Genomic DNA, 20,227 nt, shown 5'->3' on the forward strand with positions numbered 1-20,227 from the left:
CTTGTCATGAGCACCGGGTGATGTACAAGTGTTGAATCACTGCATTGAATACCTGAAACTAATATTATGCTGTATGTTAACTAACTTGAATTTAAATAAAAACTTGTAAAGAAAAGAATAAGAAGTGCACACGGTAGTTTGAAGTCAATCCTAGTCCTCGATGGACCACATTTGACGCAGTTAAAATTACTTTCTGTCCTTTAAACGTTTAAAAAAGAACTTACAATTTTGGTTAACTTGGATGTTCACAGAATCCTTTAACTACAGCACATCAGAAAGAAAGAAGGCAGCATCTACCTATTATATTGTGTAGGACACCCAAGCTCCCTGCCACTCAACATCACTAGACTTTGACAGTCCCTGAAATCACAGCTGTTGGAGACACACAGTGATGCCAACAAAATCTGTACACTCTCCCACACAGGTGTCATCTCAACTCATAATCCCACATTTCTGTCAGTCTATCTGAAATCTCTGTCACCTCTGATTTACTCCACCTGCGGTAAGCAATACAAATCAGTGTCTTCTCTATTTCACATTTCGCCATCAGTTACGCTATTACTGTGTCTACTATTTCCTACTCTATGTAAACCAGTAGTCTCCAAACATTTTTTTTTATAATAGCCTTATTGAGATATAATTTATATACCATATAATTCACCCATTTAAAGTGCACAGTTCAATGCCTTTAGTATATTGACAATATTGTGAAAACATCGCCACAATCAATTTTGGAACATTTCCATCATCCCCAAAAGAAATCCTATACCCACTGGCATGCATCCCCCATTTCCCTCCAACCCCTCAGCTCCTGGAAATCATTAATTTACTTTCTGTCTTGGTCACTTTGCCTATTCTGGGCATTTTTTTTTTAATTTTTTTTTTCAACGTTTATTTATTTTTGGGACAGAGAGAGACAGAGCATGAACAGGGGAGGGGCAGAGAGAGAGGGAGACACAGAATCGGAAACAGCTCCAGGCTCTGAGCCATCAGCCCAGAGCCCGACGCAGGGCTCGAACTCACGGACCGCGAGATCGTGACCTGGCTGAAGTCGGACGCTTAACCGACTGCGCCACCCAGGCGCCCCTATTCTGGGCATTTTTATACAAATGGAATCCTATAATATGTAGTCTTTTGGGGCGTGCTTCTTTCATTTAGCATAGTATTTTCAGGGTTCACTTGTGTTCTAGTATGTATCAGTTAATTTCTTTTTACTGTCAAATAATGTTCCATTTTGTAAGTATGCCATATTTAAGAATCTAAAGATACCAAGTATTTCAATGATGTGGAACAATGAGAAATTTGTTGTATTCCTAAAGAAAGAGAGTAAAATTTTCCACCACTATGAAGAACAACTGGCAATACCCTTATAGTTAAAGAAGTGGGTACCTTAAGACACAGGTATGAATTCTACAGGAATGTTTGTATAGGTGCACAAAAGACACATACATGTACTCTCAGCTTTGTAATTGCAAAAAGGTATAACTCTTCTTACTGTTCATGAAGAAAAGAATGGGTATACCATTCTCATGAACAGTATATTCAATCAGTGGAGTATTTCATAGATGAAATCTGAAACATATACTAAACGAAAAAACAGCTTTCCAGAACACATAATATCATGTATGTAATTTTTAAAGATTTTTATTTATTTTTAAAATTTTCAATGTTTATTTTTGAGAGAGAAAGAGAGAGAGACAGAGCACGAGCAGGGGAGGGGCAGAGAGAGGGAGACACAGAATCCAAAGCAGGCTCCAGGCTCTGTGCTGTCAGCACAGAGCCCAACATGGGGCTCAAACTCAAGAATCATGACATCATGACCTGAGCCTAAGTCAGATGCTTAACCAACTGAGCCACCCAGGCACCCCATGTAATTTTTAAAGATTTTTACACTTATGTATAATGTACAAACTTTTATATTTCTCTAAAAGCATCTTTATTTTCAAAAACTAGCCCCTTTCCCCCACCTCAGCTATGATTCTTTGACATATACAAGCAATAGAAAATAATTCCAAAATTTTTCAAAAGAAAGGGATGTATTACAATTATACTGAACAGTTCATATAGTCAAAGAAAGTGCTGAACCAAAAAAATCTTGAAATTGATTATGGCAGCACCAAAGTCTTCAGCAGCAGGAACCTTCCTGTGGGTCCTGCCATACTGTGACTCTGCTTCTGACCTTAAGTCTGTTGTGGGTTTTCTCCTTGGGAATCGAAATTCCTGAAAGGGTATGTCATTGACCCGCTTAGTCTCACTTCCTTTGTAGTGGGAGTGGATAGGCTGGCATGTTCCCTCCTCTTACTGATCGTGCAGGCAAGGAGAATGGACCTCTCAGATCTCAGAGATGCTGTGCTCTGGAATCTATCGCTAGGTTAGCTCAGAGCCCATGCTGCCCACAAGCTGCTCCCAGCCAACCAGTGAGCTTGGCACAGCTGTGAGACAAGCCCATTCCTGGGAGTATCCAGGTCTGACAGCTCTCCCAGCTTCTCCCATCCTCTTCCTGCTCCCTCCCCATGTCAAGAACCATATGGAGTGGGTACTCTCCAAAGGATGGGTGCTGAGCAGAAAAAAACACACCTATATTCCAACATCACCACATTATAGTACTTAACTTGCCAGAATACACACATATGTACACTATAAATCCTTCTTCTGAGGCTTCCCCAAAATGTTCCTGAGATTCTGCAAATTTCCATATGCAACTTGTAAACACTTTCATTCCCTGACCAATGGAAGACAACCCAAAGTCATGCCTACCTCTTGCATCTAGAATAAAGACTTAGATGTTTTTAGAGTTTACAAGCTCCCAATAAAGTTCATTCCATTTCTTATTCCATCCAAATACTTCCTTACTTTTTTTTTAAAGTTTATTTATTTTGAGAGAGAGAGGGAGTGTGTGTGCGCGAGAGTGTGTGCATGCATAAGTGGGGGAGGGGCAGAGAGAGAGAATCCCAAGCAGGCTCCACACAGTCAGTGCAGAGCCTGATGCTGGGCTCGAATTCATGAATCCTGAGATCATGACCCCAGCCGCAATCAAGAGTTGGTCGCTTAACATACTGAGCTACCCAGGCACCCCCCCCCCACAATATTTTCTTAATATGCTGAAATCCACGGTGAATTTAACCATTGCCCAAACTCCTGCTAATGATGTGAGAGGTAGGCATAAAGAGAAGGAAAATTTTTTAAATAAACAGAAGACAAAGAAAAGCAGGAAGTACAGATTGAAGTAAAACGTGGTCAGAGGATACAGCTGGTGTTCACGTCTTCCTTCCCCCATCAGGCCAGCAGCTCTACTGGTCAGGGATCTGTGCTTAGCAGAGTGCCTGAAGTTTTATTCCTGAGGGCTGAATTCATGGTCTTTTTGCCAGTGTAAAGTAAGAGTAGTCCTCATGCATTTTTGCTATTAGGACTAGTAATTAAGGAAGATCCCAGAATGGACTTCAGAGGGTCACTATTCTCTTCATGACCTCATTGTGTCACAAAATATCAATTTAGAGGCTTTGGGGGAGACAGTGGGCAGATAACAAAATCTCCATTTAGAACTGAATAAAAAAACAATGAATTTTATTTTCTCATGAACGAGAAGTGAGAAAGTAGATTAGGTTTCAGGCACATTTTTATCAAAGCCCTGCTCAGTTTCTGGAATCTTCTCTTTGGTCTTCCCTCCCTTGTGAGTCAGCTTTATCTATGCTACCAAGAGCGACTATAATGGGGGATTGGCTGCTGCCTTTCAGATGCCTTGAGTTAGTGACACATACGGTTTTATTTTTCCCCATAGAAGAATGCAGAGATATAGGAACCCAAGAGGAGAGCTGGATGAGGGAAAGACAAGAGAATTCTTCCCAGAGTTACAGCTCATGAATCATCTGCTTCCTTTCCCCCGGACCCTTCGTTCTCCAGGTCCAAAGGTTTTACTGATGTGTTCTTCCTCTCTCTATACCACCCCCAGGACATAGTAAGTTTTTTGCTGAAATAGGTGTTGCCATTGACTAGTTTTGGCTTTTTGCTCAACCAGGAAAACAGACAAGAAGGAGAGAGTTAGAGTTAGTGTTGGCACTGACTCTCACAACAAGGGAAAGAGAATTTGTTCCTTGTGAACACTCTTCCCTCAGCACCTATCCATCCCCACCTCTTTTACATCAGATCCCCCATTTTCATCAATCGTTTGTACCCCTTATGATCCATGTGATTCTAGAGATAATAATCTCTCTCCTAGCCACAGGGCTCGAAGCCAAACATGCTGAGTCCATTGGTCTTATGGTAATAGAACCAGAAACCAAAGTTAGAACCAATCAACGCATGACAACCCCAGACAATTATCATTGGTTCAAGGTTGGGTAGGTGACCAATGTTGGTCGAGTCAGACTTCTGGAAGGAGCTTTCATTCTATGACCAGGATGGAGGTAAGCAAAGAAGTCCTTTCTTAGAAGCTATTAGCGGCTATCTTGTGATCTGCAGGGAAGGTAGTCTGCAATCTTTTCTGCAGCATTACTTAAAAATTTAATAAAGGTTATGAGATTTGTATTCTTGTGTTTACCCAATTCATTTTTTTTTTTATTATTTTATTTAATCCAAGTTAGTTAACATATAGTGTAGTGTTGGTTTCAGGAGTAGAATCCAGTGATTCATCACTTACTTTTAACACCCAGTGCTCATCCCAACAAGTGTCCTCCTTAATGCCCATCCCCCACTTAGCCCATCCCCCCCACTCCCCTCCCATCCAGTAACCCTCAGCTTGTTCTCTGTATTTAAGAGTTTCTTTTGGTTTGCCTCCCTCTCTCTTTTTATCTTATTTTCCTTTCCTCCCCCTATGTTCATCTGTTTTGCTTCTTAAATTTCACATATGAGTGAAGTCACATGATATTTGTCTTTCCCTAACTTATTTCACTTAGCATAGTGCATTTTAGTTCCATCCACATAGTTGCACATGTTAAGATTTCATTCTTTTTGATCACTAATATTCTATTACATATATACCACACCTTCTTCATCCATCCATCAGTCAATGGACATTTGGGCTCTTTCCATAATTTGGCTATCGTTGATAGTGCAGCTATATCCATTGGGGTGAATGTGCCCCTTCGAACCAGCACTCCTCTATCCTCTGGATAAATACCTAGTAGTGCAATTGCTGGGTTGCAGGGTAGTTCTATTTTTAATTTTTTGAGGAACAGCCATACCATTCTCCAGAGTGGCCGCATCAGTTTGCATTCCCACCAGCAGTGCAAAAGGGTTCCTCTTTCTCCGCATCCCCGTCAACATCTGTTGTTTCCTGAGTGGTTAATGTGAGCCATTCTGACGGGTGTAAAGTGGTATCTCATTGTGGTTTGGATTTGTATTTCCCTGATGATGAGTGATGTGGAGCATCTTTTCATCTATCTGTTAGCCATCCGGATGTCTCCTTTTGGAAAAGCGTCTTACACAATTCATTTCTTTTTTTTTTTTTTTTCAATGTTTATTTATTTTTTTGGGACAGAGAGAGACAGAGCATGAACGGGGGAGGGGCAGAGAGAGAGGGAGACACAGAATCGGAAACAGGCTCCAGGCTCTGAGCCGTCAGCCCAGAGCCCGACGCGGGGCTCGAACTCACGGACCGCGAGATCGTGACCTGGCTGAAGTCGGACGCTTAACCGACTGCGCCACCCAGGCGCCCCTACACAATTCATTTCTAATTTGCTTTAAAAGCACACTTCTCAAAACAGAATTCTGTTTTTCCAAATTAATCGACAGAAAGTCAGAACTTAATCTGTTCTTTAACATTTCAACTACTGATCAAACACCTATTTAAGTGGTGCAGCAGATCTCTTGCAATTTAATAGTATTTCTTTTACACAAGCCATGATAAAATAATTTTTAATCTGATTTATAATCTTTTTTTTTAAGTTTTGATACCAGAACTTACTTATGGTGTGTATACATTACAGATTTTTGTGGTTATGATTATTCCCAAACATTTGCTCATTTTCTTGTGCACTAGTGTTATAATTTATTTATCCACCACTATCAGACGATTCCAATACTCTGCTTATATATATATATATATATATATATATATATATATATATATATATTTACTATAACCAGTGATATTTGTACTTAAATAAGATCTTTTGTTGCTTTTCCCGTCCATTTATTTCAATTAACACTACTTCTTTTATCCCATCTTTAAACCAGGTTTAGTGATAAATTACATCCAATTTTGTTTAATGAGAGTAGTTGTTATAAAACTGTCCTTTAAACCAGGAGATATAACAATCTGATTTATAATCTTAAAAAATCTTTTGATTATTCTTTCTAATGTGTTCCACTGTGGTTTTTTTAAAGATGTTTAAAATTTTTTCTTAATGTTTATTTATTTTTGAGAGAGGGAAAGAGAGACAGAGTACGAGTGAGGGAGGAGCAAAGAGAGATGGAGATACAGATCCGAAGCAGGCTCCAGGCTCTGAGCTGTCAGCACAGAGCCCAAAATGGGGCTTGAACTCACAAACCATGAGATCATGACCTGAGTCAAAGTCTGACGCCCAACCAACTGAGCCACCCAGGCACCCCTGTTCTGCTGTGTTTTATAGTCCAAAATGGCTTGTCCCATTACTTGAGTCTTGATCATTTCCTGCTACAAAAGACAATCCTCAGATAATGATGCTGGGGGAGGCAGGGCAGACAGAAAAGGCAAATCCAAATGCAGAATGTGTCTGTCCCGGTGAAGGAAAAATTCCTCCTTTTTCCAAGAAGAATGAAGTCCAAAGTCACTGGCATTCTACGAGGTAGCTGGCTGGTCATCTCAGACCAGGGTGCCAGGTTGGGGTTCAGTGTGAATGACGGTGGCCAGCAAATTAGGCATCGCACAGTGGCAACACTGGGGACCAGAAGTCCATATTACTGAACTTGCACATAACTTGAATCCTGCCACAGGATGATGGATTCATGAGCGCGCTGGGTTGGCCAAGGAAACAGGACACTAACATCCAGACCCCAGGTTGTCTTGTGTCTTTAATTAAAAAGTTCTCTCTGCAAGAGATAAAAATAATTTTCTTGTCCTTTTGGGACCATAGCAAGGGCATGAATGAAAATAACATTCATGTGGCTCAAAGCCAATATTCTCATCATGCCAAGTCTTGGTAATCCTTCCTCTACATCAGGATTTCTCAACCTTGGCACTACAGTCATTGGGGCCCAGATAATTCTTTAGTATGGGGGGGGCTGTCCTGCTCAGTGTAGGATGTTGAGCGGCACCTCTGACCTCTATCCATGAGGCCTTGAGCGCTGTCTCAGTTGTGACAATCAAAAATGCCCACAGACAACTGTCAAATTGTCTGAGAATCACTGTTCCATTGTGCCAACAGATTTCTTATCTATTTATATCATTCAACCTGAGCACCATGAGGTCTAAGCTTACAAGAGGCAACCCAGAAAACTGTTGAAATGTAACTGACTTTTATGGTGAGCATATTGGATGCACACTGGGGTGATTATGCCCATAGCAATACTTTTCTCCGGATTCAAAATTATTATCCTCTCGGTCAAACACTTTAAAATTCAGGTCCCACAGAAATTCCCCCAATTTCTTAGAAATAAAGTAGTGGATTCTTACAGTTTTGGTTTTTTTTAAATCCCTGCTCTGAAATTCTGCAAACCACCCCCCCGACACACACACACACCAAGGGTATGTTGACATCCATGAAACTGGATTGCATGGTAAGCAAGTATTACTTTTGCTATAGCTGTTACGTGCCAGACATCGTCCTTTTCCCTTTACAAGTATTAACTTACTTAATTCTTCCAACAGTCCCATGGGGTTAGTACCAAAATACCAAGAAGTTACTCTAGTTGCCTGAAATCACACCACAAATTTGTGGCAATGCAGTGGGTGGGAGATCCTTTGCTTTTCCTAGTGAGGAAGCCAACTCCAGCTACCAAAGACTGAGGAGGTGAGAGGGGACATGTTCTCTTTCTCTTGAGTTTTCAACAACAGGGGGGCCGTGAGGAGTGTTTGTGTATAGGCAGACACTTGTGTAATTCTTTTTTTTTTTAAGTTTATTTATTTATTTTGGGAGAGAGAGGGAGAGTGCAGGAGAGGGGCAGAGTGGGAGAGAATCCCAAGCAGGTTCTGGGCTGACAGGGCAGGTCCCACATGGGGCTTGAACTGAAAAACAGTGAGATCTTGACCTGAGCTGAAATCAAGAGTCAGACACTTAACCCACTGAGCCACCCAGGCACCCGGACACTTGTGTTATTCTTTCCTAAATTCTTAAATTCAATTATTTTATTTCTGGAGCCTTCTATATTCTTTGTTCTGATCCTAACAAAATCATGGCTCAAGTTTGAGACTGCAAATCCCTAATTAGCAAATCTCTAATTAATGACAGTTTGGGAAGTAAAATGATCAGTGACCCAGGTAGTGTTAGAAGGTAAACTTCTGAGCAGGGCTGCAACTTAGAAGATCGTGAAATAGATCAAAGCTGAGAATTTTCTTTAAGACTTGGTGATGGTAAGATTATAGAACCTAATCCACATTGAAGCAAAGCATTGGGTACAGGAGAGAGGGGATGGCTTGAAAGCCTAGGACACAAGAGATTAAGGGTGAGGGAAGTCCTAGGGTAGGGCCATTTCAATATGGCCATGGCAATTGCTCAGGGGCTCTGGATTGGGCCAAGAAAGTCAACCACACATACTTCACCTTCACACACTTGTTGGTAAGTATCTGTTGACTGAACCATTGATATCGTTTAAATTTTCCATTTAATCCCAAAGGCTTCCTCAGGTGACCATCCTAGAATTGGTGCCTCTTGTGGAAAGAAAAACTATAAACCCTAAATACTTTGATTTAGCTTCTATTCAATTTAAATTTAATTTAAAAAAACCCTAGTATATTTCCTTGAGAGGGTAAGATCAATGATGCAAGCACTTTTGAGAAAGCAACACTGAACTTGTTATTCTTGGATAGAGAGAAAAAAGGAGGAGGAAAAATATTTATCAGTCATCATAATGACACAAAGAGAAAAGAACATTAGCCAAGTGGGGTTAAGGAATAGCTGAATATACTGTGATTTTTAGCATTAGGAAACTGAGTTTCTGGCTAATTTTCTTCTATGAAGGGCAAACAGTCTCTTGTAATAATCTATTTTTAAGTACAAAATTTTTTCCTTCTCCTATAGAATTTAATTCTTTTTTAAAAAAAATTTTTTTTTCAACGTTTACTTATTTTTGGGACAGAGAGAGACAGAGCATGAACGGGAGAGGGGCAGAGAGAGAGGGAGCCACAGAATCGGAAACAGGCTCCAGGCTCTGAGCCATCAGCCCAGAGCCCGACGCGGGGCTCGAACTCACGGACCGCGAGATCGTGACCTGGTTGAAGTCGGACGCTTAACCGACTGCGCCACCCAGGCGCCCCTAGAATTTAATTCTTTAAAAAAAATTTTTTTTGAGAGAGAGAGAGAGAGCAAGCACATGAGCAGTAGAGAGGGGCAGACAGAGAATCTTAAGCAGGCTCCACACTCAGCACGGAGCCCAACACAGGGCTCACTCCCACGACCCTGGGATCGTGACCTGAGCCAAAATCAAGAGTCAGACACTCAACCGACTGAGCCACCCCCTGGAATTTACTTCTTAATCTTGAGTGTAGGGTTACATGTTTGTTGTAAAATACTATATTATGTTTTGTTACAGGGAAATATAATCTTTAAATTCATATTTTGTAGAAATTGAATTTATTCACCCAAGCTTTAATGTATATACCATCACCATGATGATTAGTGTATCTTTGTCCTATAACTTCATCAGTATATATGTGGCATGAATTCACTTTCTAGGAAGAAAGTACTAAGATACTTTGTCTTGACATTCTTCCTCAAGACTTATTTCAGAAAAGTACATTTCATGATTATAAGAGACTTACCTAAGTAAAACATGAATCTTATTTCTCCAATATCCTAAATATTTCTCTTAGATGGCTTACATTTGGCATTTCTTGAAGAGGCAGTAAGATGAAAAGTGATCTTTCATTAGCAAAGGATGTACAGTAAAACCTCAGTTTGCAAGCATAATTCATTCCAGAAACATGCTTGTAATCCAAAGCACTTGTATATCAAAGTGAATCTCCCCGTAAGAAATAAGGGAAACTCAGATGATTTGTTGCACAACTCAAAAACATTCACATAAAAATGATTACAATACTGTAATATAATACAAAATAATAAGAAAATACAAAATATTAAGACAAAGTAAACAAATTCACCTGCACTTACCTTTGAAAAGCTTCGTGGCTGGTGTGAGGGAGACAAGAGAGAGGAAGGTTATTGGGTAGGACGACTTTCACTATCACTAATGGAATCACTGCTATCTATTGGCTCAATGGAATCTCTTTCTTTTCATGCAACTTTAACAAGGAACACATGCAAAATTTTGCACTGTGTCAACCATTTTACACATCTCCCTAATCTCATTTGAACAGAGGGATTTCTCCACCTTTTTCTCCTCCTCCTCTGCAGATGAGATGCAGATGTAGGCTTCTTATAAAATCTTGCAAGTTTGGTCACTCGCATCCCTCAGTCCTATTTCTTGACGATTTCCGTTTTAACTTCCACTGTAATCATCTCCTTCTTCTTACCGCCTTTCTTTTCAACCTTTTTCTGCATGGGGGCCATTGCATACGCTTGCACAATTGTTGACTACAGTACAGTATTAATAAACTCTTGCCATATACTGTATTTCATGTAACCGGCAATAAGGCAGCAGAGGAAAGGGTCTATATCTGCAGGTAAGCTCACTCTTGTATGAAAAAACAAAGGACTGTCCATAGGCACTTTGAAGTGACAAAAAATACACTAGTGCCTGTTGTGGGCACCTCCCAACATTCTGAAAAATCACTGATTTCAGCCAAACAGCATGGCCTGACAGCCAGCATCCGAGCAAGGGAGACAACCAACTACAATCCCGCAGCACATGCACACGAGAGAGGAGAACCATTGGCTCAGTTGTAATCATGTGATGTTTCACATCAGATACTACTTGTGTTGCAAGACATCATTCATTTATCAAGTTAAAATGTAATAGAAATGTTAGCTCGTCTTGTGGAACACTCGCAGAACAAGTTACTCGCAATCCAGGGTTTTGCTGTACCTTCTTCCAAGAAGTTCATCAGAGTCGGAATGTCTAAATGATCATCCTACCTGTTGCTGTGTAACCAAACCCAAGTGTGCCAGCCTGATGCACAGGGAAGACGATCCCTGGAAGACGATCCCTGGGAAGACGATTCCATGGAATCTGCAGCAAGGAAAGAGTTTATTGGAGAGGCAGCCAAAGGAGGAGACCCGAAGGAGAGCCTCAAATCTGCCTCACCTAAGCAGAGTCAGGGAAATGCAAAGGCAAATGAACGCGACCTGGGTAAAAAGTTGCAGTTCTGCTTATTAGTCTACAGCTGTGTTTATTAGTCCCGTTAACCTTTTGGTTACTGGTTTCAGTATTAGTACATAGAATCCCATCAGCTAGAGGTTTTCTCTGAAGCACTATGTTAAAGGGCTAACAATTTTTTTAAATAACAAAGGCTCCAGAACTCCTTGTTAGGTTACTACAGTGTTAAGAGATTGGGCGACTTCAATTGCACTGTCCGCATTTCCATGATGCTAGCAAACGTATTGCCATTCTACCGTGACTGTGTTTTGGTTGACTTGTCTTTTTAATGAAAGAGGAAACAGTTGACGAGGTGTTCTACTTCAACCTGACAGTGTTGGGATGAAAATATAATAACATACTTTGTATTTTTAATGGCAAGACTAATTTGTGAGAGTGAACCAGCTGGGTGTTGGTGCTTACCCACACTGTACTGTAAATGGGACACTGGTGATTTGTATCTGTGACTTATACGAGTGACCTTTTGCTTGACATTAGGTTTTTCTGGCCTTTTCTCAAGACATTTCTCTTTCTTTTAAACAATAATAGGAATGGGACACTCAGGTGGCTCAGTTGGTTAAATGTCCAACTCTTGATTTCGGCTCAGGTCATGATCCTAGGGTTGTGGGATCAAGCCCACATCGGGCTCTGTGCAGGCAGCATGGAGCTTACTTGGGATTCTCTTTCTCTCTCTCTCTCTCTCTCTCTCTCTCTCTCTCTCTCTCTGCCCCTCCCCTACTGGCTCGTGCTTGCCTCTCTCTCTCTAAAAAAACAAAAAATCAAATGCAGAATAAAAAAATAACAATAGGAATGAAGAGTAACCAAAATGAAAGAGACCATTTTTTTGCCCTAAAGTATTTCTTGAAAATAAAACTTTCTTCTCTTTATCATACAACAGAGAAAAACATGAAATAATTCAGAATCATTAATAATGCTGAGTTTATATAATACGAAATATCACATGGAGAAAGATCTTTTTAAAATCACCAACATAATGAGTTTGGCTAGCATTCAATGTGCTACACGTGTTCAAGAGACTCTAAGATTTAAAAAACTGGTAAAATTCATGCCACAATTCTGCCCCATTTCTTCACACATTAACTTGTATAATGCAACTCTTTTTTGTTAATGTTTATTTATTTTTAATGTTATTTTTTCACTTATTTTTGAGAGAGTGAGAGAGAGCATGAGCAGGGGAGGGGCAGAGAGAGAGGAAGACACATAATCTGAAGCAGGTGCCAGGCTCCGAGTTGTCAGCATAGAGCCCAACATGGGGCTTGAACCCACAAACCATGAGATCAGGACCTGAGCTGAAGTCGGGTGCTTAACCGAGTGAGTCACCCAGGTACCCCTATTTATTTGTTTTTGAGAGAGTACCTGTGCGCATGAGTGGGGGAATGGCAGAGAGAGAGAGAGAGAGAGAGAGAGAGAGAGAGAGAGAGAGAGAGAGAATCTCAAGCAGGCTCCATGCTCAGCACAGAGCCCCCCACAGGGGCTCACAACCCTGAGATCGAGATCATGACCTGGGCTGAAATCAAGAGTTGGATGCCACACAGGTGCCCCTATGTTGCAACTCTTAATAAGACTAAAACAGATCAGGGAGTAATGTAACAGAACCCTTTACATTGGGACCCTTTTCTTAACTCCTCTCGCTTTCCAACTCTAGCCTGCTCCACCCTGGGGAGGTCACAGTGAGGACTAGTACTGCTGTGGGGGACAAAGGCAAAAGAAAAAATTAAATTTTCTTAGTACTTACAGCCCATTGACAAGTCCTTGAAACAGGCAGAGTGACCTTCTTCTAGGAGCTCAGCTGAGTCCATGTTGATACTTTGCTAAGCGCAAAAGGCAATCTTAGCTTAACATCCCAAGCTCCAGGACACTGTAAATCTACCTTAACATATAAAAATTCCTTTGGAAACTTCCTTTATCTCTAACCCCCCAAGAGATATGTTAGCAATCATCCTCCAAGCATACGGCCCCCTGTATACAATATGAAGGGTCTCATAACTAAGGTTTTAGTAAACAGTAGTAAACGACCTTTTCCTAACAACAGCCAGCCCCCTCAAGGTCCTGGAGACCTTGCTTCCAAAATTCCTTGGAGGTTTACACTATCTCTAACTCCCTCCCAACTTGAAAGTAGATAATCAGTCACCCGTCACAACCCTAGTGCAGTGCAGCTCTTTCTACCCACGGGCCCTGTCCTCATGCTTTAATAAAGCCACCTTTTTGTACCAAAGACGTCTCAGGAATTCTTTCTTGGCTGTCGGCTCCAAAACCCATTTCCACATCAGCACCACTGATGTTTAGACAGTGGGAGGTAAATATCACCTGGCATAGCACGGGACAAGGTCATGGAGCTATTGACTACGGACAGGGAAAGACTGAATACACGGCCATTCGAGTCATAGGAGGCTGATGGAGGGGAGTTTGTGTTGGCCCTGAGTTTCTCTCTCCTGTCAATCTGTACCCCAAGGCATCGGGAACCTCGCAACACTGGGTTTCTACATGAGCCTGGAACTTTTTAAGTTCACTGCCTTTTCCCTTGGTTCATTCAAAACCACGTTTATTGGTTTCATGTGGTTGCTCCCTTTTGCTTGGTGCTGCTGCTTCTCCAAGGGTCAGACCCGTGAACCCCCTGAAGAGTCTGGTGCTTCCTGTTCAGGCTCAGTGGGGCGAGGTTCTGTTCCCCACCATCTGTGCCCCAATCTCCACTCAGGGGTAGAATCCCTTCTGCCTTGTCACAGTCCTTGATCACTGGTTTCCATTTTCTGATTCGCTTCAAGGACTCCACCTTCTCCTTAAGAAGACCGTAGCTTAGGGGCACCTGGGTGGCTCAGTCGGTTGAGGCTCCAACTCGGCTCAGGTGTTCGTGGGTTCGAGCCCCTTATTGGGCTTGCTGCTGTCAGCAAGGAGCCTGCTTTGGATGCCCTGTCCCCATCTCTCTCTGCCCCTCCCCCACTCGCATGCACGCGCACACGCTTTCTCTCTCTTTCTCAAAAAAAAAAAATTAAAAGAAAAAGAAAATTGTAGCTTATATTTCAAATGCTGTGCTCTCGTTTGGAAAAAAGACAAGAGTACCTATTCTAGAGGTCTTTAAAACAGTCCTTTGCACTTGGTCCTTAAATGAGTGCTTAATAGGATTTTCGTTTTTCCATATCACTAATAGGAGTGACTGCCAGGCCGAATCACATTCCTGAAATGCGTGTGTCCCCCAGTGTGACAACAGTCATCTATGCCACCTCTTTCCTTCCAGCCCCTCCCCATACATCAGCCATCCAGCACAATTGATGGATTTCTAATTTTACTATCTGGCTTTTTAGCATATTCAAAATATGGAGTTTTGAAATAAAAAATTTTAGTTCTTTAATAAAAGCTGCACAGAAAACAAAGTATCATAAAATACAGATTATATCCATTATAATTATTACACGTAGTTATGTGCACTATATAAATATAAATATACAAATATATACTTATATATATTTAAGTGAATGCTCTGCAATGATGGGTGACCAACAGCCTCCTCTAAGGGAGCTATGAGAAGAAGTTGTTTTGATTTTTTTTCATTTTTTAAAATGTATTTATTAATTAATTAATTAATTAATTTTGTAATTTACACCAAAGTTAGCATCTAGTGCAACAATGATTTCAGGAGTAGATTCCTTAATGCCCCTTACCCTTTTAGCCCATCCCCCTTCCCACAACCCCTGCAGCAACCCTCTGTTTGTTCTCTATATTTAAGAGTCTTTTATGTTTTGTCCCCCTCCCTGTTTTTATATTATTTTTGCTTCCCTTCCCTTATGTTCATCTGTTTTGTATCTTAAAGTCCTCATATGAGTGAAGTCATATGATAGTTGTCTTTCTCTGACTAATTTCACTTAGCATAATACCCTCTAGTTCCATCCACACAGTTGCAAATGGCAAGATTTCATTCCTTTTGATTGCTGAGTAATACTCCATTGTATATATATATACCACATCTTATTTATCCATTCATCTGTTGATGGACACTTGGCTCTTTCCATACTTTGACTATTGTTGATCATGCCGCTGTAAACATTGGGGTGCATGTGTCCCTTCAAACAGCACACCTGGCAACTGACGGAATGGGAGAAGATATTTGCAAATGACATATCATATAAAGGGTTAGTATCCAAAATCTATAAAGAACTTATCGAATTCAATGCCCCAGAAAACAAATAATCCAGAGAAGTTGTTTTTGAAATATTGCTAACATTGCTGGCTCTGACTCAAATAGCACTCACTTGGAGTTCTGATTGATCACTGGACAGTTCTAGAGTGCAGAGCATCTATTGCGGGGTGGGGAAAGGGTATAAATGACCCCTTATACTCTGTTCTGGCAAGGGGAGAACACAGCATGGCCTGGGCAATGGTAGCTCCCATTTATTCAGCATTTTTCTGTGTGCCGGACTATTCTCAGAGCCTTACATGTACTGAACATTTTTAATCCTCCAGCAACCTTTAGAGTTTTCTTTCCTTGGAAAAGCATAGTAACTCATCCAAGGTCACAGTCCTACGAAGTTGTGGACCCAGGGTTTATACCAGTGAGTCTCTCTCCAGGGTCTGTGGGTCTCTCAGGGTCTTTTAGATAGTTCTACCTCAATCATTACACCTTATACTGGATTTTACCTTTCTTCTAAGGGAGTGGTGTGGAACGAGGAGAAGGCATCTAATTCCAAAATATTAATGACTCCTGGAATATACTAGCATTGATTTTGAAACAAGTGCTTCTGATTTTTGTTTTCTCTCCAGTGTTTAGTAAACAGGAAAGTATTTTCTTTGAAATATGGGAGTCTGGTCTTTAGTGTTCTGATTGCGGAAGTTGGCTTATGCGAATGGGGGTTGCAGGACATCTAATCCCAGAAACACACCAGAAGTGGGCAACCAAACACCACCAGGATCCACACTCTCGTACCCCTGTTCCTCCCTGAACATCTGTCTCCTCTTCACCCCGTACCGCAGACCAGCCTTTTCTGCTTCTCAGTTTATACAGCAGGACATGGACACTCCCAGGTGCCAGGCTCCTACTCCCTCCCTTTTCAAACCCACCTGGGTCTGTGAAGGGATATCTTGGTAATCCCTCCAAATTCTCGGCAGATGGATTTGGTTGGTTCGGCGTGGTAAGGGGTTAACTCTTGTACCAGGTTCAAGGCCCTGTTATCCAAATGTGGCTGCTCCCTTAGCCAACCTGTAGTTATGAATGAGCAGTCTTCTGAAAAGGGATGCAGGTTGGGGGTGGCAGTGGAGAAAGATAAATACACCACCTAATAGGTACCTACTACATTTAGATTTCACTGAAACGCAACTGGGAAATAATTGTTAGTCCCCCATCCCTTCCTGAACCCATTGGCGTAGGCTTGGCTTTGTGAGTGCACAGAATAAGCGATTGTCATTTGAAAGTAGGGTCAGAAGCCATCTCCCCCAGCGGCACTAAATAATGCCTTTAAAAACCAAAACAAGGACATTCAACGAGAATAGTAAGCTTTATTCGGTTTCTTTAAATGGAAGATGCTCATCTTGTTCTATGAGATCCTCGATCCTACAGCCTGCCCTGACACAGAGTAGACATTCAGTAAACATTAGCTGATATTTTAATTTTTTTTAATGTTTTGTTTATTTTTGAAAGGAGAGCGCGAGTGGGGGAGAGGCAGAGAGAAAGAAAGCAGGCCAGAGGATCTGAAGTGGGTTCCGCACCAACAGCACAGAGCCCAGTGTGGGGCTCGAACTCACGAACTGCAAGATCACGACCTGAGCCGAAGTCCGACACTCAACTGACTGAGCCACCCAGGTGCCCCACTGCTATTTTAATTTTTATAGAAGGCATGGAATGAATAGTATTTAGTGTTGTCGAAGTGGGGGTACTGAAATTGATGCTGTACCTTGACCTTCTCAGCACTTCTCCAGACCAAGGCCTACTATAGAGGTATCAGCTGACAATACTCAGTAAAACATAATATTATTGAGGACCATGTTATCAGGACATGAAAATTTAAAACAATATTTAAAAGACCAAGATTATATAAACCATGCTGTATGTTAATATCAAATTTACAGCAGGTTCTTTAACTACGTGTGTTTCCTTCCAATAATTTGACATCTCCCTTGCTATGCAGCTTGTTCATCTCTTACAATGTGTATACGTAAATTCCATAAAATGCTTATTAGTTTCTATTATCTTGAAGCATTAATGTCACAAAAAAATTACTATCTCAAATTAAAAAACTAGCTTAAAATCTTAAATTACTAATATCAATCATATAGTTACTAATACATTAGTTAAGTATTGCTAATAATAGTTTTAAATGGTTTGTGTCTTGACACAGAGTGGGGAGGGGGGGCAGGGGGGAGCCAAGACGGTGGAACAGCTTGGAAGTTTTTTGTGTGTCTCACGTCCATGAAACGCAGCCAGACCAACACTAACCCATCCTACACACCTAGAAAAATGATTGGAGGGTTAACACAACAATCTGCACAACCTGAACCACAGAATTCAGCAGGTACATGGCGGAGAGAGGTGAACTTGGGGAGCGAGAAGCCGCAGCGGGCAGGCAGCCGCTTTTGCCGTTGGAGAGAGGATGGAGGCTGGGGGGGGGGGGATACGGGAAAAGCACCCCTCCCCAAAAGCAGCTGGAGAGAAAGTAGAAAATGAGAAACAGCCGCAGGGACTAAACTAAAAAGGGGGAAAGGAGAAAGGAGAGGATTTAAATTCCATTAAGACTGTAAACAAGGAGAGCACATTGTCTGCAACTCTGCAGCTCCATACCTGGTGGTGCTCTGGTGGGAAGGGCAAATCTCCAGGAGCAAAGTGGGGTCCAGGAGGTTCTTGGACCACACGGGGAAAAGTGGTTCCACTGCTGGAAGGACATTTGGTAGAGACTGTTGAGGCCACCTGGTCCCAACAGACCCCAGAGAACAGCCACATTCGCTGGTGCTGGAACAAGGTCAGTAAGGGTGAAGCCTGGTGCCAGATGTGTGTTGTGATTTTCCACAGTCCCTGAGGCGCTGCTGCTACACTATCTCGTGAACTTTTTCTGGGGCGGGTGGCACCTGGCTGCAGTCTCGGGGCACTGGCAGCAGAAGGGTCCAGCAAGCATTCCTGGGTGCAGCCGACATTCATTCGGCCATTGCTCGGTGAGACCCTCCCACAGAGGGGCAGAAAGAGTCAAAGCCACGGTCCTTCAGAAGTAAGGGGCCGGGGAAAACAGCCACATCTGAAACAAAACTCGGGAGAGAGGTATTGCCTGGGGCTTGGTCATGGACAGTGAAAAAGGAGGGAGTGGATGAGAGCTGAAGACAGAGCACGGGTGCACGATTGTTGATCAGGGAGAACAGAGGTCTGATACTAGAGACTGGGTAGCTGGGTGATGCCATTTTCACCGCTCCCGCACATGCGCATATGCACTTAGGAGCGCCACAACACTCCACCCCAGTAGTCTAGCAGCGCCATCTAGTGTAGAACGGAGCTGTTACACTGAGCCCCGCCCAATGGGGCCAACCTTGCTCTTCAAGAACACAAGTCTCACTGCCTGCTTAGTTTATGGACTATAAAGCACTTCATAGTCTGACTTATAGGGGAAAATGAAGTAATTTCAGTCCTATTTCAATCTGTTAGCAGGTCCATCTATTCAATTTTCTTTCTTTTTTTCCCCCCTATTTTTCACTTCTTTTCTTTTTCTTGGCTACAGAAAGAGAAAAAATTCATTTTTATTTTCAATTTTTATTAAAAATATTTTTCTTTAATTTTTTGTACCATATTTTTATTGTTATGTAAATTTTTTCAAATTCTAATTTACTTCCATCATTTTATTTTAGTCTACTACAGTGTATTCACTTTTTCAAATTTTCAAACAATTTCCTCTTTTACTTTTCTTGTTTCTCTTTTTTCATTTCTTTTATTTTTCTTGAATACAGAGAGAAAAATTCATTTTTATTTTTAGTTTTTATTATAAATATTTTTATTTAAGTTTTTCTACTATATTCTTTACTTTTGTGCAAATTTTTTCAAATTCTATTTTACTTCCATTATTTCATTTTAGTCTACTCCAGTGTATTCATTTTTTCAAATTCTCAAATGATTTCCTTCCCCCCCCCCTTTTTTCTCTAATCTATCAAGCCACTTTCAACACCCAGACCAAAACACACCTAGGATCTAGCATCATTTATTCGGTTTTGTATCTGTGTGTTTTTAATTTTTTAATTTTAATATTTTTTCATTTTAATTTTTTTCATTATAATTTTTCTACCTCATTGATTCCTTTTCTCCCTTCAAAATGAGGAAATGAAGGAATTCACCCCAAAAGAAAGAGGACAAAGAAACGACAGCCAAGGATTTAACCAACACAGACACAAGCAAGATGTCTGACCCAGAATTTAGAATCACGATAATAAGAATACTAGCTGGAGTCAAAAATAGACTAGGATCCCTATCTGTGGAGATAAAAGAAGTAAAAATTAGTCAGGATGAAATAAAAAATGCTATAACTGAGCTGCAATCACAGATGGATGCCCTGGTGGCAAGGATGGATGAGGCAGAACAGACAATCAGCAATATAGAGGACAAACTTATGAAGAATAATGGAGCAGGAAAAAAGAGGGAGATTAAAGCAAAAGAGTACAATTTAAGAATTAGAGAAATCAGTGACTCGTTAAAAAGGAACAACATCAGAATCATAGGGGTCCCAGAAGAGGAAGAGAGAGAAATAGGGGTAGAAGGGTTATGTGAACAAATCATAGCAGAAAACTTTCTTAACCTGGGGAAAGACACAGACATCAAAATCCAGGAAGCACAGAGGACCCCCATTAGATTCAACAAAAACCC

This window comes from Lynx canadensis, chromosome D2 (genome assembly GCF_007474595.2).
Source record: "Lynx canadensis isolate LIC74 chromosome D2, mLynCan4.pri.v2, whole genome shotgun sequence".
Taxonomy (NCBI): domain Eukaryota; kingdom Metazoa; phylum Chordata; class Mammalia; order Carnivora; family Felidae; genus Lynx; species Lynx canadensis.